Below are 24,379 nucleotides of genomic sequence, written 5' to 3'. Positions count from 1 at the left end.
GGATTGGGATCTCAGGAGTTTGGAGGCCGTGTCGCTGGTCCTGGGCTCTTCGCCTGCTGGACCTCATGTGCAGTGGGCTGTGGTATACTGGTTGATTTGGTGCCTTTCTATTATGGCCAGAATTGACCTTTCTCAGCGATTTGTGCTGCATTGGCTTTTCTGTGGGATCGGACTGGGTGGTTTTTATTTCTTTCTACATTCTAAAACAAAATGTGCAGTAATCTCATTTGAACAGTAGCAGTTCTAATTTAAGGTGCTGTTTGTTAACTGGTGATTTCTAAGGGCTGGTAACTTTGAATAAACTTCTCTTCTGCAGCAGAGGTCAGTTTTGGTCTTGCTTTTCCTGCAAAAGTGCCGTCACCAAACAGTTGCCACAAAGTTGAAGGCACAGCATTGTCCAGGATGTCTCGGTATACTGAAGGATTAAGATTGCCCTTCACTGGAGATACATTTATATATACCCATACACGCTACTTCTTCTTCTTAAAATTATAATTAAAAATGTACCCACTCTCACTCATGGCGGCACGGTGGTGTAGTGGTTAGCGTTGTCGCCATGCACCTACAGGGTCCAAGTTTGATTCCCGTCTGTGCATGATCTCCCCGGGCCTGGTGGGTGTCTAATGGGTACTCCGGTTTCCTCCCACAGTCCCAAATCGCCCATTGTGTGTGAATGAGTGTGTGTGTATGTGTGTGTGTGCCCTGCGATGGATTGGCACCCTGTCCAGGGTGTACCCTGCCCCGTGCCCTAAGACCCCTGGGATAGGCTCCAGGCTCCCCCGCGATCCTGAATAGACGATGATGAGTTTTCTTTCAGTTGATACATCCCAAATATTTTAGTTTATAATCTTAGTTTGTAGTTTTGTCTTAAGCTTTATACCGTAATAGCAACTCTATTATTATTATTATTATTATTATTATTAAGTTGCTAATATTTTTAAATGTGATTTAATCTTTTACTTTTAAAAGTAAAAAAATAGTTTATTTTCCTTCTTCTTATTATTTTTATTATGTTTTTATTAGTTTAAAATTTTATTTTACCCTTTTCTTTATATAATTTCTTTTATAAAAAATAATGGCAGTTTATTATTTATTATTATTATTATTAATAATAATATTTTTATTATTAATAATAATTATAATAATAAAAAGCCCCCATTATATTTATCTGCAAATTGTAGTTTGACACAAATATATAGTATATAAAGTAAAAAGTTACATAATATTTAAAAGATAATAGTAACTTTAATAATAATAATAATATTATTAACACCCTTGACCTTAAGTGACTCAGTGGGCGGGGCTTGTGGTGGTGTAGGCGGGACTTTGTGGGGGTTCCACCAGTGGTCACGTGACCGCGATGGCCGCCGCTGTGCTCGCAGGCTGTGAGCTCGCGCTCCGCTCCGGTCGCGTGCAGCAGTGGGTTCGGCGCCGCGCCTGATTCGGTCACGCAGCGCAGCGCGCGCGCGCGCGTTCTCCCTCGAGCCTCCGCGTGAAATAAACTGAGCGTCTCGCGCCCTGCGGAGCAGCAGAGTGCAGCGCACCCGGACCGGAGAGAGAGAGAGAGGGAGAGAGAGAGAGAGAGGGAGATTACCGGAGCATTCGGACCGACAACTTGGGAGAGGGAGCGACGCGCGCGCAGAGGAGGCGGAGCCAACAGGTAATCATCCTTACAGTTACAGTGTGGTACAGTGTGATCAACACACACACACACACACACACTAGCTCATGCACGATTCCTGTTCCGTGTACTTCTTCTCTACAGTGCTTGTGTAAAGCTGTTTGCTTTTGTTTTTTTTGTTTGATCTTTATTTCTAAACTGTGCATGGTGGAGATCAACAACAGGGTTGCCAGATTGTGCATAATTCTGTGTTAAAATGGTTTCCCAATCTCCATAATGAAAGAGAGAGAGAGAGAGAGAGAGAGAGAAAGTAACCTGAGAGTTTCTCCAACATTAGTGTTTCCCCTACTGTTTCCTTCATGTTGGCTGTTTTATAACATTTTGGCAACATTGCCTGAATCATTATGCACGATGTGGATGTTAGGTAAGAAATAGCACATGGGTAGTGCTGTGTGCGTGTGTGTGCGCGCACGTCTATTTCATGAGAGACGAGTGCTGCATCACTGAGGAAAGTGCTATCTACCCACTTCCACATGCATGAGCTCACAGACACCAGTGATTGGCTGGTGTCACTGTGATTGACAGGCGAGTATGCCCCTCCTACTATTAAAGCATAACTCTCTTATGAGATGTTCTGCACACTAAGACAAGACAAGATCAGGGAAGGATGCATTGGACATTTTTAAGGAAGTCTGGTCTGGAAAATCAGCTTCAAAAGGTCGGGAAGACGAGTGAGAACGAGACGTACAGTTGACAGTAATGTAACCAATCTACTGGATTCCAACCACCGTTAAACAACAAAAAGAAGAAGAAAAACAAAGAGGTTCCACACACGTGTCGAAATACGCTACCTAATAAATTTAAACATAAAAAAATCTTTTTTTTATTGCAAGGCTTTGATTTATAAAAAGAAAATATTTCATGTTTTTGGTGCACAACCCTGGATGATAATGGTGCGATGAAGAAAACTGTAGAAATATTAAAGAAATAGTTTTTTAAAATTTTTTATAATGATACCGGTTTGCTCTACAGTAGCGCGTTTTGACAAGGCAGCACAACATGTCAGATGAATGGTAGTGGCTTAATCCAAATTCGAATTTGCGATGCCTGAATGATGTGGGAACAGAACTTTTGTATTATTTTCAGCATTTTATAATAATTACATTTAATATTATAAACCATTCAAGAAACTAGTTCTCATGTAAATGATGTAACCAGTCATTTTATGTCATTCTTGTTCTCTCTCAAGATGAAATAGATAAAAAAAAAAAAAAGATGAAATGTTAAGTACGTTAAGCATTTTAAACTTTATACCGCATGTTACCAAACGCTGATACTGGAGACTCCTTCCATAATTGTTAGTTAAACATCTCCTACCACAACAAAACATATGGACCATATCAACAAATGCATGTTTTCTTTCTGTTGTGAAAAAAAAACAAAACAACTTTTATTTTTAAATGTATCTTGGAGCGTCTGTGTTGTTGCTATGGAAACATTACCCTATCTGATCAGAGAACTGAACAGCGCAGGGGTGTCAATTTTTTGTACGGAAACTTTCCTGGAAAAACCAAAAGGGAACTATAAACACAATTGTTTCTGGGACTAAAGGCAACTGAAGACAGACTTATAACCGCGGTTTTATCTCACCCTGTCATACGCCTCTTTTTAAATACGGGTCGAGACATTAGGCATAATAATAATAATAATAATAAAAAAGAAAATCACCTTTATTCTAACTCTGTGCCAACCCCATAACGAAGCCGAGCACGTCGGTGGAACCGGTTCCCTCGTTATTGAATTTGTGTTTAACTGGTTAGCTTTAGGAGATATTTATAGCTGCTTGTTGTCTTTCTTTGGACAGGCCACGCCCACGGGAGCCATGAATGACTTTGCGTGCTAGGGATAATCCTGTCCTGGCTGTTATTCAGTAGATTAATAGCCTCATTGATCGTCTGGCTGAATGAAGTGTATGCGTCGTGCGTCATGCGTTTGAGGTCTAGGACAAAAGCGCAGCAGTTAAAAGGGAAGTTCCCCCGGGCCTGATGGCGCTCGTAGAGGAATGAGTGCATCATTGGAAGTTTGCTTCCTCAAAACACTTCTGCATGCCTATCTGCGACGGCGTTGGTCCCTCGCGAGAGTTCCGATTTCGACGTCTGTCTAGGAGACGCTGCTCGTCTTTCTCTCCGGCGCGTGAGAGGAAAACCGAAAGGTTTCAGTAATGAGGGAACGCTGCATTTTTTGTGCGTTTTTCACAAAAACATGTTCTCTTTCGGAGGACGTGACAGGCTGAATATTAGCCAATGTGTGCATTTCTCGTACACAGACACACACTCACACACACGCACACTTCGCTTCGCAATCTGATAAGACTCTTGTGGAAACTGAGTGTGTGAGGTGAATGGAAAGTTGTTAAAATGTCATCCAAGTACTTATTTTAGTGAGTGTGTGTTTGAGGCTTGAGTTTGAGTTGTGCGTCTCAGCACTTCTAGTATCTTGCTTGAGGTTGTATCTTCTATCTTGAAGTCGTCTCTCTTCTCTCTATACGTGGATGTCTGTATACAGTGATGCACACGCGCGGTTAAACTCAGGAATACGCAGCAGATATTCTGGTAAAGAAGCACTTTTGTCATCTTAATAAACATCTGCTGCACATTCTTGATGTCAGCCATGCCATGCATGTAGTGTGCCCCTGTGTGTGTGTGTGTGTGTGTGTGTGTATACAGTGAGGTCAATAAGTATTTGATCACCCTGTGGTTTTGCAAGTTCTCCTACTTAGAAATCATGGAGAGGTCTACAGTACAACTTTCAGCGTAGGTGCATTTCCACTGCGAGAGACAGAATCTAAAAAAGAAAAATACGGAAATCACATTGTATGATTTTTTTGTGTCAAATAAATATCTGATCACTTGCTTATCAGCCAGATTTCTGACCCTCAAAGACCAGTTATTTTGCTTTTAAATAGTCCATATGCTTCTTACGGAGCCACTCCTTGGTGTTCCTGGCTGTGTGCTTTGGGTCATTGTCATGTTGGAAGACCCAGCCACGACCCATCTTTAATGCTCTGACTGAGGAAAGGAGGTTTTTGCCTAATATGTCACAATACATGGCCCGGTTCATCCTCTCCTCAATACAGTGCAGTCGTCCTGTCCCCTATGCAGAAAAACACCCCCAGAGCATGATGCTTCCAGCCCCATGCTTCACTGTAGGTATGGTGTTATTGGGATGATACTCATCATTCTTCTTCCTCCAAAAAAAGTTCTACTTTGGTCTCATCTGACCACAGGACTTTCTCCCATGACTCCTCTGGATCATCCAGATGGTCCCTTCAGATGGGCCTGGACATGGGCTGACTTAAGCAGGGGAACCTTCCGTGCGATGCAGGATTTTACACCATGACGTCTTAGTGTATTACTGATGGTAGCCTTGGAAACGATGATCCCAGCTCTCTTCACGGCATTGACCAGCTCCTCCCGTGTAGTTCTGGGCTGATTCTTCACCATCCTTAGCATCACTGATACCCCATGTATCTACTTAGACTTTGGTTGATTGTGAGGTGCACAGGTGTCTTTATGACGGCTAACGACCTCAAACAGGTGCTGCTAATTTAGACTCATGAGCAGAGTGTAGCTGGACTATTTAAAAGCAAAATTTATTCAAAACCAGACCACCTGATATAGATGAGTATACCAATATGGCGGCAGGCTCCGCCCCCTGGCTTCAGGTGTGTGTGTGTGTTTAGACACAAATTACTTGGTGTCCTGCTGTTACACCTCCATGGCTTTGAGGATCGATATATAATCTGTCGCTTTCCCACGAGGGTGTGCTGACAAACCGAAATGTAAAACGTGGTTATTAAATGGTGAACATGTTCTCAACAGTGTTTTTCTTTTCTCCTCTTTAAAAACACTGAAAACGGAGGAGAAGTGATCAGATGCGTTCGTGTTCAGATCCTTTTTCAGCGGCTTGGATAAAAACAGCGCTTTAAATGGGCACGGATCAGCGTAGACGCCTCAGCCGTCTGTGTTCTGGCGAGGACGTAGAAAGCTCACGTGGAAGGCCGGACCTTTAAAGGAGAAAAAGTTCAAGCCGTTCAATCAGTTGCAGAGATTTTTTCTTTTCTTTTTTTTTTCCTTTTAGCCAGAAGATGTAGGAGATCCAAAGCGATCTCCATGTGTTCAGTGTTTGAGTTACGCTTCTTTAGTTCTGCGCTCGAGTTCTATAATAAAAACACACTGACCTCATCGCTCCACTCCTCTCCTCTGTCCTCCTCCAGGGAGAAAGAACAAGAGAGCGATAGAGAGAGAGAGAGAGAGAGAGAGAGAGAATGAAAATAAGAGCGCTGAGTCCCTGGTGCATTGTGGGTAGGGAAAATGGAATTTGCTGGTTTCCTCTTTATGGTGTTTTAGGTGGAGGTTTTAATTGTTAATAATTTCTGCCTTACATGCATGCACTTACACGCTCGCTCTCTCTCACACACACACACACACACACACACACACACACACAGTGTTCACTGTTTTCGTTTTTTTGGAACGCTCTCGAGCAGGACAGGTTGTGTAAATGTTGTCATGCGAATGCAGACGGATGCCGCAACCTCCGATGCGTTGTGATTGGCTTGTCGTGGTCACATGATCCTTTAAAGATTGGAATAAACACCTGGGGTGGCGTGATGAAGCGCCGCTGCAGTGCAGTTCGTGCGTTCCTCCAGTCCCTCAGGTTTTATTCCTCTTCTCCTGCAGTCAGTCTCGCCGTAGTTCCTGTTACTCCTGTCGTGTAAACTCGTCCGTCCTGGAGATGGCGCTAAACCTAAACTTACAACCTTACCTCCGACCGCTACAAAGCGCTGACACTGGAGGCTCCTTTCCTTAAAATTACGTAAAACATCATCTTATAGGAAGCTGAGCTGGTGGTATGGTAACGATAACATATTGTATTAATGTTTTTATTGCAAAAATAAATAAAAACAACTCTCATATAGATATTTAACTAACTCGTTATGCAAAATTCATAAAAATTATATATTTGTATATCGGATTGATCTTATTCAGCAAACTTTTTTGTATTATCTGATTATATTTGTATCTCTAGCTATTGATTCATCTGTCTTTGTCTTTGTCTGCCTATCTGTCTATCTATCTGTCTCCCTATTCTGCACGTCTGCATTTATGTATCTATATGTCTGTTTTTCCGTCTTTAAGATGTGTCTGTCTGACTGCCTGTCTCTCTGACTGTTTACAAGATCTGCCTGTCTGTCTGACTAACTGTTTGTGTGCAGGATTTGTCTATATGACTGTCTGTCTGTCTGTTTACAAGGTTTCACCGTCTATCTGTCTGCCTAGCTGTCTGTGAGCAAAATTTTCGTGTATGTCTGTCTATCCATCTGTCTGTCTGTCTGTCTGTCTGCTTGTTATCTGTCTACAGGATATTTGTGCAGGATCTGCCTGTATGTATGTACGTCTGTCTGTCTGCTTGTCTTTTTCTCACTGATTGTCTACAGCATCTGCCTGTCTGTCATCCTGTCCGTCTGCGTGTCTCTGGAACCTGTCTGTCTGTCTTTCTGTCTACAGGGTCTCCTCGTCTATCTCCACGTCTATCTGACTACCTGTCTGTCTGTGAGCAGAATTTCCATGTATGTCTGTCTATCTGTCTGTCTGTCTCAGTCTGTCTGCAAGAGTGGAATGTCTGTCTGTCTGTCTGTCTGTCTGTCTCTGTACCGGATCTGTTTGTCTGTTTCCCTCTGATTGTCTTCAGCATCTGTCTGTCTGTCTGTCTGTGTGTCTCTGAAATGAGTCTTAATTTATCGGTTTAAGAATTAAAGTAATAAATAGACGAATCTTATCAAACATTTTTTGACCTTCTAAGAAAGCACAAAGTTTGTTATTATATTCATATAGTGAATAAATTCACTAAAAGCAAAATGTTTGTTTTAAAATATGCATGACAAACCTGGCAGCGTTGCCCAAAGTTAATTCATGCAAATTTATGTTAAGTGTGTAAACCTCGGCTGATCTCCATTTTTCAAACGAGCTGTCCTGTGTAAACTCGACTCTGATTAAAATGTCGTCAGTGTCACTTTACGTCTCTTCTTTAATCGCAGAACCTCGTACTGTTTGTTCGTGTCTCCTTTTTTCCAGCTCTGTGTCAGACATTTTCCTTCCTCATCTATTATAATAAACCATTAGTCATGTCAAATATTAAGGTCAATTATATTTTTTAGGATTTTGCGATTGTTCCCGTAGTGCTGTAATTGGTTATATTTATTTTTAAGTTTTGCCACTGAGTCTGAATTTAAAACTGTTTAGGATTTATACTAAAATTGAGTGAAAAGTGTCGGATTTAAGGTCAGGGTGCAGATGTGCGAATGGAGAATCTAAATCTGTAAAGTTCATGAGTGATATTTTTTTTCTTTTATGCATTTCTTAAAATCAGCAGACGATGATTGAGTTCGAGGCCTGCGTCGCGATCGCGTGTATAAATCCGATAATATACACCGAACGTCACCGCACTCTCGCCCAGACGTGATTTACAGCCTCTCAGCGTGCGCTGTGTTTTTTTTTTTTAACCGATCTCTCTGCGATATTGGAACGTCAGGCCGGGCAATCCGTCACGGGTTTGAAAGCTGCGTCTGTGCAGAAGCACCGCAGGCAGGAACGTGACATGGAGGACTCGCTCTGCCTCTGACTCACCAAATCCAGGAAGGGCTAATTGTGTAATCACAAAAAGAAAATTGACCGCCTTGTTTTTTGCCACGGACGCTCGGAGGTGGACGTGATGAAACTTAGCTGTTTGGGTGGACAGTGGAACGAGTGAACGATCGATACGTGGATGCTCCCGCGTTATGAAGTGTGCAGTAATTAAGGGGTGTCTTAGATCGGCTCTGTTGGAGCGAAAGAAAAGTGCACCTCACTACAACATGACTGATGAGCTGGCTCGATAAGGAAACGCGGACAGTAAGGCAGGTTTGTTCTAATGTGCTGAATGAAGCCATATTGTTTCCATAGCAACATGGATCATTCCTCTACAGTCGATGGTTCGCATAAACAACCTGAAAAATGCTTCAGGTTGTAGTGTAGAAAGAGTCAAACGCTTCAGGTTGTGGTGTAAAGGGAATAAAATGCTTCAGGTTGTGGTGTAAAGGGAATAAAACGTTTCAGGTTGTGGTGTAAAGGAATAAAACGTTTCAGGTTGTGGTGTAAAGGACTTAAAACGCTTCAGGTTATGGTGTAAAGGAATAAAACGCTTCAGGTTGTGGTGTAAAAGGAATAAAACGCTTCAGGTTGTGGTGTAAAGGGAATAAAACGCTTCAGGTTGTGGTGTAAAGGGAATAAAACGCTTCAGGTTGTGATGTAAAGGGAAAAAAACGCTTCAGGTTGTGGTGTAAAGGGATTAAAACGCTTCAGGTTGTGGTGTAAAGGGAATAAAACGCTTCAGGTTGTGGTGTAAAAGGAATAAAACGCTTCAGGTTGTGGTGTAAAAGGAATAAAACGCTTCAGGTTGTGGTGTAAAAGGAATAAAACGCTTCAGGTTGTGGTGTAAAAGGAATAAAACGCTTCAGGTTGTGGTGTAAAGGGATTAAAAAACGCTTCAGGTTGTGGTGTAAAAGGAATAAAACGCTTCAGGTTGTGGTGTAAAGGGATTAAAACGCTTCACGTTGTGGTGTAAAGGGATTAAAACGTTTCAGGTTGGGGTGTAAAGGGATTAAAACGCTTCAGGTTGTGGTGTAAAAGGAATAAAACGCTTCAGGTTGTGGTGTAAAGGGAATAAAACGTTTCAGGTTGGGGTGTAAAAGGAATAAAACGCTTCAGGTTGTGGTGTAAAGGGAATAAAACGTTTCAGGTTGTGGTGTAAAGGGAATAAAACGTTTCAGGTTGTGGTGTAAAGGGAATAAAACGTTTCAGGTTGTGGTGTAAAGGGAATAAAACGCTTCAGGTTTTGGTATAAAAGTAATAAAACGTTTCAGGTTTTGGTATAAAAGGAATAAAACGCTTCAGGTTGTGGTGTAAAGGGAATAAAACGCTTCAGGTTGGGGTGTAAAGGGATTAAAACGCTTCAGGTTGGGGTGTAAAGGGATTAAAACGCTTCAGGTTGTGGTGTAAAAGGAATAAAACGCTTCAGGTTGTGGTGTAAAGGGAATAAAACGTTTCAGGTTGTGGTGTAAAGGGAATAAAACGTTTCAGGTTGTGGTGTAAAAGTAATAAAACGTGTTAGGTTGTGGTGTAAAGGGAATAAAACGCTTCAGGTTTTGGTATAAAAGTAATAAAACGTTTCAGGTTTTGGTATAAAAGGAATAAAACGCTTCAGGTTGTGGTGTAAAAGTAATAAAACGTGTTAGGTTGTGGTGTAAAGGGAATAAAACGCTCAAATTAACAATCAAATCTTTTTTGACAAATTCCGCATCAGCTTTTCCCTCAGAGCGATTTAAGACGTGTTCTCTGTCTGTGGTGGTGTTAGGAAGACCTTTAGACGTTTCTAGTGACTCAGGAAATCCTAAAGGGCAGCGGCCCAGACAGGAAGTGGTGCCATTGCGTTGGCACCGGAACAGGAAGTGGCTGCATGGAGATGTCGTGTTGAAAAGAGCAAAAACACACGGCCGGCTTCTGTCTGAGCCGAGACTTCCGCTCCGGGGCCGAGAGTCGCCTATCCTTTCTTACTGGCCCTGTGCGTGTGTGTGTAATCTTTGCGTGTTGTCCAGTATGATGGTCAGGTCGTTAAACAGCTGATTTATACCTTAATAAAAAAGGAACTAAAATCTATGTTTTAGAAAATATATATATATACTTTTTTTTTTTTAATCCTATGCAATGATTTTTCTTATTCTCCTAAATGGTGCCAATATTTTTGGTGTAGACAAAGGAGTGTACGTGTGGCTGGTTCTGCTTCCATTTCGTCACCTTTCTCCCTGTTCACTCATATATCTAATGTGATCACACACACACACACACACACACACACACTCGTGAAAGCATGGAAAGTTCTCCACTCTGTGCTGTTTACAGAAACCTGCTTTGGCTGCTTTCTCTGGCACACAGGAGTGTGTGAATTATGCCAACTCAAAACGTAGGCTGTGTGTGTGTGTGTGTGTGTGTGTGTGATGTGAAAGGCTATGATGCACATAACTTCAAAGTACTGTCCTGTCAGTGTAACTTGTTAATCACACCTCACTGTAGGAGGTGTGGCCACTGTATCTGTCACTCAACACAGGAGGTGTGGGTTATGTATCTGTCAGTCTTAGAAAAGGGGGCGTGGCTTCTGTATCAGTTAGTCTTAAAAGCCGTGCATCCTTTACTGTACCTGTCAGTCTTAGAAAAGGAGGCGTGGCTTCTGTATCTGTCTTAGTGAAGGAGGTGTGGCTTCTGTATCCTTCAGTCCTAATTAAATAGGTGTGGCTTGGGTATCTGTCAGTCTTAGAAAAGAAGGCGTGGCTTCTGTATCTGTCAGTCTTAGTAAAATGGGCGTGTCTGTGAGTCTTTAAAAAGGGGGCGTGGCTTCTGTATTAATCAGTTATCGGAAATGAGGTTTGACTTCTGTACCTGTCAGTCTCAGAAAAGGGGGCGTGGTTTACGTTTTAATCAGTTCTTGGAACAGAGGTGTGGCTTATCGTTCTGTTAGTCTTAAAAGCCGTGCCTCCTTTCCTGAATCTGTCAGTCTCAGAAAAGGAGGCGTGGCTTCTGTATCTGTCTTAGTGAAGCCGGTGGGGCTTCTGTATCCTTCAGTCCTAATTAAATAGGCGTGGCTTGGGTATCTGTCAGTCTTAGTAAAAGAGGCGTGCCTTCTGTATTGATCAGTTTTTGGAAAGGAGGCGTGGCTTCTATACCTGTCAGTCGTATTAAAGGAGGTGTGACACCGTGCTGTGACATTCGATCAGTCGCATCATTTTGGAAGACCTCAGATCTCGTGCTTTTCTCTCGTCAGAGTGAAGTCTCGAGTCGATTTGTCCTGAAGCGATGAGTCACCCAGCGTACTGTTGAGGGAAGTTCTCAGGGTGTGTGTGTGTGTGTGTGTGTGCGTGTGTGCAGTGTGTGGTACATCTATTCATCCAGGCAGTGTGTGTCAGGAGCTTTGTGTAAAAGCCTCCATGTGACTGTGGTGGAGATGTTAAGCTGTGGGTGTGTGTAAGTTTGTCCACCCTTGTTTGCAGAAGTGAAAATAAATCAACCTTTTTTAAACGAGCTTTCTATTACGGCATAATCCATCAGCTGTTTCATTTCTACTCCTGTTTCTTGTTAAAGTTCAAATCAAAATATCACCGAAACCAGTGCAGACGAAGCAGAACTGCGGCTCCGCTGGCTCTCTGTCCTCAAACCTCAACGTCGTTATAAGATGCATCGTGTTGTCAAAATAGCTTTAAAGTCAGGAAGTTCGGTTTGGCTCGCGACGCTTAAATTATTTGTAGTGGCTTTTTTTTCGGGGCTTCATAGGTGGTTCGTGCCTTTTCGTAATGGATCCACAGAGGCCAGTTAGGGAGGATGAAGTGATGTGAGGCTCGGCCCTAGACCGTTCACTCTGCGCTTATTGTTGGCTGGCTGTGCCGAGATAGATGACGTGAAACTTGGGCATTAAATGTTAATAAGAGGAAAGTTTGCAAGAAGGAATTGATCCAGGTCTCTTGTAACAGGTGACCCAAAGGAACAGGAAGGAAAATCCTCTGAAAACAAAAATATGCAGCTAATTGCTCAGGAGAAATCTCAGCAGTTTTGACGATTCCTAGAAAACCATGAAGTGTCGTAGGGTGGTCCTTAAGGTTCTAAAGTTCTTAGACAGTCTGTTACAGTTCGGCATGGTTGTTAGCAGAGTCGAGAGTACATCGTAAGTTATTCGTGGGTACATCGTAACATTACCTAGAGTAGCTAAAAAAGAGTAGCTAATTTTGTCAGCAGTGAAGGCCCATCAGTCAAACACAACTAATTTAGTCCAAGTATTCCAGTATTGTATGCACGATTTTACTGCCCACTGGACCACTTGCACATCACAGGAACTCGGCTGGGAGTTATTGTCTCATCCACTGTAGAGTCTTGACCTCGCTCCAAGCCATTTCCACATATTTGGGGAATTTAAGGAGTTCCTGTGAGGCCGGGGTTTTAAACGTGAAGCAGGCGGTCCATGAAGCAGCATGCGACGAAAGGTTAATAGTTGGCAAGTTGTTGTGGTGTGAGAGGACTAAAAGACTTCGGAGCAGTCATTTCCGTACCGCTCAACTGTTGATTATTTTCCTGTAACATATCACCATGGAGTGTTTTATTATAAGCAGAAGAGTAATGGCTGAAAATTTTTGGGAATCGTTTCTAAGGGTTTTCGTCGATCGATTCTATTCATCATGTGTGTTTTTTTTTTCTTCTTCTTTGCTTTTAGCTCTAAACCAGATAATTTCGCTCGAGTGCTCACATCTGGAATCTCTAACCGACTTCCAAACAAGCGCAGATTAAATCACCTCGGTGGAGGAGCGGGAGGCGGTGGGGGCAGCGTGGCACGTTGTGTGAAATTTGTTTGTGAATAACCGGATTAGCTCAGTTCGATTGGAAAAACCCGGCGGTTATTAACGAGAGCGGTGGGAGGTTGATGCTGGGGGTCGAGTCCAGGTGCAGGAGATACGTGCCGTTATCAGCTGTGGATGAGATGGAGCAGATGTGGGAGAAAAAACGCTGCTTTCCATTAGAGCCTCATCTGGCATTCTAAACTCTGGGACTTGTAATGTGTAACGCGACTAAACTCCAGGGTTACAGTAAATCTGAAGAGGAGCGGACTGCAGGACGCGCTACTCTCGCGGCCATGTTGTCTTGTGAAACGCATTGTCCCATAGGAAATAATGTAAATGCAGATAATCCGTTCCAGCCACCCAAAAATATTAACAATATTACCAATTTACAACACTAGTCATATTTCTGCATCTAAAAACAATCAAAACATTTAGAAAAGACATGTAAACAGACATTGACATTGAACCTGACTTAACCGTAATTTAGGATTCCTCTCGGCACCGGCTGCTTTAAAAACCAAACTGAATGCGGCTCCCTTTTTTTCTTGCTACCGTCGTTAATAACATTCTTGTTATGTCGTCCGGATGGCTGTTGTTTGTTTGTTTGTTCATTAACGCACTGGCATGTTCGTGTCAAACCGTCTCGTCTGCTTTGGGAAGTTCTGAGGAGTGTTTGTAACAAACGCAGTGCTGGACAGCGGTATGAGGTGCCAGACATTTTAATATTCTTTTCATCTTTAAATTGGAAATGCATGTGAAGTGCCCTAGCTTGTAACACACACACACACCCACACACACACACAAACACACACTCTTGGAGAGTCCTGCTCTGACTCTTGAGGCTGTTCTGGACTGGACGATCGATCTGTGTGTAGTGTGTCGGGTCAGCGGATCGATAGCGGTGTATTAAACAGACGTAGCTGGCTTTAGTGTGTGTGTGTGCGTGTGTGTGTGTGTGTTTCCTCCTTCCTTAATGCTGCTGCAGCTGCCAAACTGTATTACCATTTACCGTTTGTTCTAAATAAGGGCTCATATTGTTTGTGGGGGCGTGGCCTTTCTGTCTGTCGGTCCCAATAAAAGGGGGTGTGGTCTCTATCTTCGTCAGGCTCAGCAAAGGGGGCGTGGCTTCTTCATAGCAAACAATGAAGATGACTTCCAGTATCATTTATGGCATGTTCAATAGGTACAAATAAAAGGAATAAGATGATGATGATGATGATGATGCGTGACGCTTCTCTCTCAGTACACGTGACCAATCAGCACCAAGCAACGCCTTTAGCTCCGCCCCTTAGCTATTAATTTATTTCATTACTGGATACTGGAACCTGGAATCGCTACAGTGCTGATGCCTGATTGGTTGGAGAATGGGAATGTGGTTTAAGTGTCCTAGTTTCAAAAGTATTGGCACTCATCATCATACAGAAAAGTTCATTATTGTACACAAAAATGAGAGAGTGTGTGTGTGTGTTTGTGTGTATATTGAAGCTTAATTCAGTACGTAGCTTAATAAGTTACCGTCTGCCAATGATTACTAAAACAGACCTGGGGTAAGGGGTTAGACGTCTACCCTGAGCTCCTCCATCTTTGTCTCACCACAAGGTGGTCCTGTTTGGACAGGTTAGGACAAAGGGTTAAAGGACGACGACCTTCGACCTCGATGAGGTCGTCCATTAGGCCCCGATGTCTGTGTGTCAGTGGCCACCCTGCTGTGATCATCTGTCTTCTTCTGTCGGGGTCGTCTTACTCTTTCCCTCCGCTCCACCTCCACGAAATCTGGAGCACGGTCCCGTCCCGCCTAATAATCCGTAAAGACCTGGGACTGGATCACTGGAAATGAGCCGAGGATACTTTTTGTGCTTTCACGATGTCTACATTTTTTTTTGGTCAGTTTCGATCTAAAAAATGTGCCATAACGCGTATTTTATAATTTTTTTGTTATACATTTAATACAGAAAATGTGTGAGGCCAAATAAGTTGCTTACGCAATATATATATTTTTTTTAGTAAAAGCTTAAATGGTAGAATATCTGTAGTGTCCGTAACCATGTTGAATTCATGTTGCAATATTTTAACAATTTTGCATATTAGAATAATATACTTTTGGTTTATGTCTTTTCATGTGAAATATAAATTGGTCAAGTTTCATCTGAACGACAGTTAAGATCGTTAAAAGATTTAAATTCGAAAAAATAACGGACACCACGGACATGAAAGGGCATGAAACTGTAATTAGCAAATATGTTTCTAATTTATCTGATTAAAATATAACTGCCTATGCATATTTAAAAAAACAACAACAAAAAAAACAAAGCTTGGATCGGGAGATGAGAAGCATTACGTATTATAAAAAAAATAAATGATGTTATATTATCCTGTCTGAAAATTCACTTTTTCACCTGGGTGAGAGACTTTTTAGCACCGATACCATGTTTTGGTGGAAACTGCGTTCGTCGGGTCTGAAAGCGAACTATCTTCTAGTATATCCAAGCAAAACACGACTACAGTATTTAATTATTTATTTAATGGACTCTTTTTCTTTTCAAAGTGAAATCTGTTTCTGATCTCGGAGCTCGTGTTGATAGGATCTCTCTCCCTTTCTCTCTCTGACATCTGAAGTTTAAGCTTCCCCTGCTCCCCCCCCCCCCCCTCCCCCAGCCCTTCTGCTCTTCTGCTCCTCTGAAGCTCAGTCGATTATTCAGGTGGATTAGGTCTAAGCGTTTTCCTGAACCCCCCCATCCCCCTCCGCCCCCCTCGCACCCTCCTCCGCCCCGCGCGTCTCTGGCTCCGTTCCGCTCCGTGCCCGTGTGATATTTCACGCCGCGTTTATTGGCAGGTGCTGTCCGAAAGTGGGTCATCATCGATAATCTGACACGCAGTCCAACTCGCGGATGTTCGCTTGCAGGATGGAGAGGCTTGTTTACTTGTGTACAAAAGGATGGAGAAGGTAAACGGTGCGCGGGCGGCTAGCTTCCAGGGTTTCCTAAAGAAATACGACGACGTTAAAGGTTCCCTAATTATCAACATACATATATTAAAGGTAATTAGAAGTGGATTATTCACACTGATCAGTGCTGGGCCGATCCCACGGCAGTGCTGATGTGCTGATGGCGGTATTATTTTCCCCGAATACTGCGCTTCAGAAAAATGTTTTATTTTCAGCGATTTGCTGAAAGAAAGTAGCGTTTTTTTATTTTTTATTTTTTTTTTTTTCCACCCTACTGCATATTATCTGCGTTCGAGTTACTTTGCATGCTGTAGAATGTCAGCAAAAAACAACTTGGTTCCTGTTTGTCCTTCAAGCTATAACAGCTGTAAACTGCTTCTCTTTTAAGTCTTTAAAGTTAATAAGCCAGTGAAACACAGCTCGTCGAGTCACAGAGACCCCGCACATCGCTACTCTGTCTTTAGGCTTGTTTCGTGTCTAAACAGTCTTACACATGTTTGTAAAATCTGTTTACATTTACGAACAAGAGGAGTTTTAGTACAAACTTTAACTTTTGGAAATAAATTTTTTTTTTATGTTTTTAAAGAGTTGATTTGATGCATTAAATCGATGGGTCGAGATTTTCATTTAGAACTGATTCAAGTTTAACACGGATCCATAAACAGTCCTGACCCTGTATATATATATATATATATATATATATATATATATAAATATACTTATTAAAACATATATATAGTAATGCAAAAAATGCGAAACGTTATGGTTTTGAGGAATACAGAATAATTTAGGTAAACTGATAAATGTTTGATAGTCTACAATCAACAAATTTCTAGGAAGAAATACAAACTTGCATCTTCTACAAAGAACTTTCGAGAACATTCACAATTTATAAGTATTACTGCGGCTTCTTCTTCTTCTTCTTCTTCTATGTTTGAGTGGTTGTAGTGAGGGCAGGTGTGGCTCAGTGGTTTAGAACTACCTTCTGGTTCCCAGGTTTAAACCCCACCACCGCCACCACCACCGCCAAGTTGGCCCTGTTGCACCCTTGGGCGAGGCCTTTAACCCTCAACTTAGACTGATGTATAATGAGATAAAATGTAAGTCTCTCTGGGCACAAGACATGCTTCAATCCACAGGTCTAATACCTGGTGTGTGGTAGTTAGTCGATGAGTTTGGTAAGTCATCAGTAAAACTCAGTGCATAATGTCCGATCCACTTGATCCATCATGGACCATCTGTCTCTGATCGCTTCAGAGAGTTCATCCTGTAATGAATCTGTTTAATAATAAAACGTGTTGAAATTCACCCTTTTTCTGAGTTTTTTTTTCTTGTAACTTACCAAACAGGAAGTGGAGGGCGTCTCTTGTTGGATATTTTTACCAACATGAGATGAAAGTCATGCAACTTGGTGGAGCTCCCGCAAACAGGATATGAAGAGATATCTTAGCAACAGCTTGACTTGACTTTTGACCTAAGGCGTAAAGTTTAATCCATGTCCTGAGCTGTTGCTTCATCAGTACGAAGCCAGAAAGAGAAAGTGCTTGGGCCCGTTTAATTGCTGTTATATCGCAGCTGTATTTAGATAATATTTAGATTAGTATTTAATAAATTTACATGATTTCATCTCGATTATATTAAACACTTCTGTAGGTACGGTAGGTAGCACGAATGCTTGCAGTTAGATCACATTTTTTAGCAGGATTTCTGGGTAAAGAGGCGAACATACCCGGTGTATGTGTCAGACACATGAATCATACGTCCAAAGCTCCGCCCCTTGTTGACTCATGGACGCCTGTCACCGTGGATCATGGAGACTTTTTTTTTTTTTAGAAAACCCAGCACAGAGTCTCTGCTGCTGCTGGGGAAGTAGAGCTGGGAGGACGAACGCCGCGGTCACGTCCAGGTCAAAAACATTTCGAAATCTAGCAAGACCGAAAGTGACTGCTGACTAGAGATCTTTCAAAACCAGTATCTTATTTCCAGTCAAAGTTCATATCATTTAAAATATTTTTTAAAAACCTATATAAATATATGAACCAAATCACCGGGTCGCAGCGGCACGGCGCGATCTCGGTGTCTCGCGGTGAACCAACACATTTCTAAAATCAGGATGTACACATGTGAGGCGCGAGGTTGTGACCTCATCAGTGTCTGCATGCACAGACACGTCTCTCAGCCGTAATGATCGTTTACAAACTATAGGTAAAGTGGAACACCTAGAAGCGTGTTATGTGCTGCGTAATTAGCAAGAGGTGACGAGTTGATGATTACACCGACACAGCGAGGACATTAAATAGCAGATCAGCCGGAGGGTGTAAACGAGCCAGCGAGTAAGCGTGCGGGTTTGGAAATTCATTCGTAACTCTTTTTTAATGGGTTAACCACTTAACCAGGGAAGGAGTCTCCAGTGTCGATATTGTGGAACAACCTGGGGGTAAAGCGGTTACGTGAGCTAACCTAAGCTTCCGACGTCTTAAGGAGAACAACAACAACAACCAAAAACAAAACAACAAAACAACGCAGACTGTTTACGGCTTTACCGCTAATTCTTTTCAAATGTGTTACAATATCCTGTACATTACACACACTGTTAATCGTGTTACTAAACCCCGCCCCTTTTTATTTTGTGGATTCCTTACCTGCGAGCGCATTTTCTTACTTCCCTCTTTCTCCATCTCAACACGGGCGTTGGTGGCTCAGTGGTTTCTCACCCGCCATGTGGGAGGCCCAGGGTTCGATCCCCACCCAATGCCCAAACCCCGCCCACTGGATGCAGTGCCGATCGCAAGCCCTAATAAAATGGGAGGGGTCGCGTCAGGAAGGGCATCAGTGTGATCAAATGATGTGGCGAGTCCTAGACGGGAACAGCGGAGGACTAACAACAACCTCTCTCTCTCTTGCTCTCTTCTTACAGACATTCCTCCGTCGCTTCATTCCTCCATGGCGGATTAATTCCTGACGGGGATCACAGGCCGAGTTTCAGCGGAATCCTGGCTGAAAGGTGAGGACGAGACATCCACGAGGAAGAGGGGTCGCGTTTCATGGTTGTGTTTCACAACCTTTATTCTCTTCTCTTTTTTATTAAATGAGGGGACGCTTGTTAAATGATGCACTGTTGACTGGAGTGTGTAAAATTATTGCCACCTTCAAAAAGAATAGTGAGAATAGTTCGACTATTATATTTGGACAAAAAAACTTTTGGCTAACTTTTACGCGGTTTGAGTAGAAGGGCCGCGATGTAACGTCGCCGTTTGTTAGTATGAGTTACGACGTCACCCATGAACTCCTGAATTTGTGCTGGGTGTCATTACTTTTCAGTTAATTAATTCTTTCAAATAAATTAATTCATTCATTATATAAAAAAAAAATTCCGCATATTAAGTGAGGACCAGGATGAACAACAAACCAGAACCATAGAAACAAAATAAAAAAAACATAGATACCAACGATTGTAAAGGAACAGAAAGAGGGGAAAAATAGGAAAGAAAAGGAAAATACTTTTTATTTTAAAATAAGAATAATTTGTATTGACTAATATCTATCAACATGTGCCTAATCTAGCTAACATTAGCTACACATGTGTACAGTATATTAGGAAAAGGACACACCAGGGGGTCACCATGAATATCCTGAATCGATATGATTTTTTTTTTTTAGATTTTGTTACAATTCTAAACAAACTTAGAGTGCACCACCTACAGGATTTTAAAGGAACTGCGATGCTTTACCATCTCAAATGCAAACACATATAAATTAAAAACTAATAGACTAATGGGGTCAGGTGGAGCTCAGTGGTTACCGCGACCACCAAGTTACCACTGTTGGGCCCTTGAGCAAGGCCCTTAACCCTCAACTGCTCAGATATATAATAAGTAAAAAAAAAAACTAAGTCGCTTTGGATAAGGGCGTCTACTAAATGTACACGAGAGAACTGCAATACGTAACTGAATAGATTTTTACCCCGTCTCAAATATGGACATCATTTTGCTGCGTCTATAAAAGTGGAAACAGACAATCGTCCTAGTCCAGAATTTATTATTATTATTTTTATTTATTTATTTTTTGAAGCAATAAGGAAGTGCATAAAATCCCAGACCTGCCAGCCTTGACACGTTTCTCTGTAGTCTTGAGGACGATCTCAAGGTCTTCGTTTTGTCTTCAAATAAAAATAACATACGATCCAATTAACCTAGATTGATTGCGTAAGTGTTTTAAAACCCCGCCCCCTTCCACAGACGCTTGTCTCGTATTTTCTGCTTGAGAGAAGCCCTCCTGATGGTGGCGTCCTCACTTATAATAGAAAATAGAGATTCTGTTTAAATTCATCAACAAAAAAATGTCATCTGTGTACTCTTGACTTAGCCTAGCGTTAGACTCCTATATAGAGCTAACACAAGCTAGCTGTGTTTATTCAGGAAGCCACGGATGAATGAAAAGAGATAAAAAAAAAAGAAAATTTTGACTCAACAATGACTTTGTTAAATCGAACACTTTATAAATAATTATATTTAATGCCGGAGTGTTTTGATCAATGAACGGAAGAAAATCACCGATTTGTAAAAGGATTACATTAAAAGTGCATTGTTCAGCGTTTTACGTCATTCGTCATTTTTATTAAACTGCATTTATTTCTATAATAACTTGTTAGTGATCTTTTATAAACAGATAAAGTTTTTACACATCAAAAGAAAGTTCAAACAAATTGTCCTACAGAAGTGCTGAGAGTCTGCAACATGCCTGTCACTGCTCAGAGCGAAGTGGGACAAAGGGACACATCCACACACACACACACTCTCACGCACATACACTCGCACATTTGTGTTTGATTAAGACTTGCTGGAGATGAAATAATAAACACATGCTTATATCTCCACACCAAATCCCCCACGGCCAGGCGCGGAAACAAAGAAAGCAAAGCGCGCGCGCACACACACACACACACACACACACACACACACGTTGTTGTTGGCGTTTCAGAGGAGTCAGGGGTTTGGAGGGGACACGGGTTCAGCGGGCAGGTCGGGGTTAATGTTACTGTTATTATAACCGGTCGAGCAGGTTATTATAATGATCCGCGCCTGTGGTTTGATATCTCAGGTGCGCGGAGACGGAGCTAAAAACCGGCTCGAGTGTGGAAACTTATCAGCGTATCACTCTTAAAAAGTGTTTCATTTTACCTCCAGTAAGTGTGTGTGTGTGTGTGTGTGTGTGTGTGTGTGTGTCGGAGCACATTACCAGTATTGTTATGTTTAGGATGCACACTCCGTTCTTTATTCTGTTTAATTAGAAAGTGATTCCAGCGTTGAAGTGAAAACAAAGACGTGAATGACGACGTTTGTGTTCAGAGCTGCTTTTCTGTATCGAGTGATGCGGAAGTCGAGGAATCGGGTTTGAATAGACAGACAGACAGACAGACAGACAGACAGACAGACAGACAGACAGACAGACAGACAGGTAGACACCGGACAGAAAGACAGACGGAGAGGCAGGATGTAATTCAGGAATGTAGACAGGAACAGGACGGGGAGGCAGGACAACAGACAGACGGGCACAAAGGCAGACAGACAGGTAGACAGACAGGGGTGTAGGTTGGGAGGCAGGCAGGCAAAGGGGCAGGCAGTTTGACTGACAGACAGACAGACAGAAGAGCAGTGGGGCAGACAGAGAGGCAAACAGATTGTGAGGTAGGTTCTGACAGGCTGGCAGTGAGACAGACAGACAGACAGAGATGCAGGCGGACAGAGGAGCAGGTTGGCAGACAGGCAAGAAGACAGACAGACAGGCAGAAGGGCAGTTAAAGGGGTAGACAGAGAAGCAGGCAGATAGACAGACAGACAGACAGACAGACACAAGGGCAGAGGGGCAGATTTGGACAGGCTTCCAATGTGACAGACAGACGGACAGATAAAGAGACAGAGAGGCAAGCAGACAGAGGAGCAGGTTTGCAGACGGGAAGGCAGACAGAGGGACAGACAGAGCAGTGAACATAGAGGCAGACGAACAGAGAGGAAGGTTTGGATGCAGAGGGACAGGCAGAGGGACAGGCAGAGGGACAGGCAGACTGACAAACAGATAATCAGAGATGGACACCCTCGGTCTGGTGGACAGACCAGCAGATGGATCTATCAAAAGACAGAGCTACAGACAAACACTCAGAGAACCAGACAGACAAGATACCAACAGGTAGCCTCTTTCACACAGAGACAGACAGACAGACAGACAGACCTATAGAGAGGAACTGACTTAAAAACTTAAAAACAAACAGACTGTGGGATACAGACACAGTCAGACATCAACAGATTAAATGACTTTTAAGCTCACAGACAGACAGACAGACAGAAATGTGTCTCTCTCCGTCTGACTGTCTGTGGCTGTCTTCTCCGTGTCTGTGAATGCACCCCCCCCCCCGCACTGCTCCCGTCCAGGCCCGCGTCTCTCTCTCGTCTTGTTACCCCGCAGTGATAATGTAATAAAAACTCTTCACACACTTGAGTGTGTTTCCTGCTGAAAAACACTTCAGCTATGTGTGTGTGTGTGTGTGTGTGTGTGTGTGTGTGCTATAAACGTTCTTGTTTGTACCCGAGCCACTTCAGAGCTCTTGGCTGTTTCGGTCACTCTGTTCTTCGCGTCACTTGATGCTACCTCGGCGCTGGATTCACACACACGTTTGCTAGCTAGCGCCGCGTTACAGGATCGTTTCTTTCACACCGAGAGCTGAAATCAGGGCTAGAAATCACACCAGAGGGTGAAGCTCCTGAGGGAGGAGATCGGCTTCATCCACGGGTTTGCAATTTAATTTCTTTTCTTTGTTTACAAAAACAAAATCTGCCGGTGAAGTATGTACACACGAGCGGGTTCGAAAATGTCACGAAAGTTATGCTAAGTTAAATGTTTCGAAAGGAACTGATGTGGTGATTAGCATGCTAATTTCAAAATTTCGAAAGCATTTAGTGTTTTCCACAATAAAATTTTTTAATTAAATTAATGCTTTTCCTTTCAGAAAACATTTAAACACAATTTTTAACAGGTTCCTTTTCTGCATTTCGCTCTTCTTTTATTTTATTAGCCTATAATTAGCATGGCGGGTGAATTAGCGGACTTAGGGACATACGGCACGTTACACAAAGTAATATTTATTATATATAAGTTCCATGACGGCGACGATATGACCTGGTGTAACGTCGTCACTCCGTATCGGAACGGTGGGCGTGTCCCTGCTGGTGCCGTGTGATTGGTCAGACAGATGAGCAGCGATGGATGTCGCTCGCTCTCATGCTGCGTCCTGATTGTCTCGAGGCTCGATACCGAGGTGGTGGTGAAAATGACGATTCTGAATTTTATATCCAGGACTGAAGGAAGGGTTCGGATAAAGTTGTGTGATTTGATTTGAGGTTTGTGATCAGTCAGAGTGACATTTCCCTCCAGGTCTGCGTTTCTATTGTAAACCTTTGCATTTAGTCTTTAAGCCACGCCCCGTCTGTGTGTGTGTGTGTGTGTGTGTGTGTGTGTGTGTGTGTGTGTGTGTGTGTTTACTTTATCTCCTGTCTTTCATTCTGTATTTTTATTCTTTATTCTCTCTCCTTCTCTCTGTTTTCCGTCCTCTCTTTTCTTCAGTATAACTTTTTACTTTCTTTCTTTGTAAATCCTTCTCCTAGTCCTAATCCATTTGTTTCTCCTTTTCCCTGTCTCCTATTTTTCTTTCTTTCCATTTTTCTTTAATAATGGATTTTTTCCATTGTTGTTTTCTTTCTTTCTGCCTCTTTTTTAATTCTCTCTCCTTCTCTCTTTTTTCTGTTTCCTACTTTTCTTACTTTACTGATTTCTTCAGTATAATTTCTCCTTTTCTTTCTTTCTTTCTTTCTTTCTTTCTTTCTTTCTTTCGTTCTTTCTTTGTCAATCCTTTCCCTTGTCTGCTATTTTTCTTTCTTTTCATTTTTCTTTAATAATAATTATTTTTCATTGTTCTTTCTTTCTTTCTTTCTTTCTGCCTTTCTTATTTTTTTCTTCATTCTTTCTCCTTCTGTCTCTTCTTCTCCCTGTCTGCTACTTTTCTTTCTTTTCACTTTAATATAATTTGTTTTTCTTTCTTTCTTCTTTTTTTCTTTCTTTCTGTCTTACTTTCTTAATCCTTCTGTCTCTGCTTTTCTCTTTCTCCAATTTTTTTCTTCTCTTTTTCATTTCTTGTCTGCCTATCCTCCCTCCCTTCCTCTCTCTCTCTCTCTTACACACACACACGCACACACACACACACTCTCTCTCACTCTCTCTCTCTCTCGAATAGTGTTAGTGAGGGAGAAAGGGAGCGAGGGATAAAGTGCCGGAGACTCCCGGGTGA

General features: G+C 42.3%; 1 protein-coding gene across 2 annotated transcripts in view; it reads left to right on the top strand.

The window, feature by feature from the left end:
* Positions 1–1,357: 1,357 nt before the first annotated feature.
* Positions 1,358–24,379, top strand: part of rarab (retinoic acid receptor, alpha b) — an 83,439-nt gene continuing 60,417 nt past the window's right edge. Inside the window, exons 1-2 of one of the 2 annotated variants that reach the window (XM_053514351.1) lie at positions 1,358–1,660; positions 18,959–19,045. The gene's annotated coding sequence lies outside the window, so the exon portion shown is untranslated. The remainder of the gene's footprint in view (positions 1,661–18,958; positions 19,046–24,379) is intronic. The other variant, XM_053514352.1, reaches the window with a different exon arrangement.

This window comes from Clarias gariepinus, chromosome 16 (assembly GCF_024256425.1).
Source record: "Clarias gariepinus isolate MV-2021 ecotype Netherlands chromosome 16, CGAR_prim_01v2, whole genome shotgun sequence".
NCBI lineage: Eukaryota > Metazoa > Chordata > Actinopteri > Siluriformes > Clariidae > Clarias > Clarias gariepinus.
Note: the sequence above shows the minus strand (reverse complement) of the source record. Positions and strands in the feature narration are given on the sequence as shown.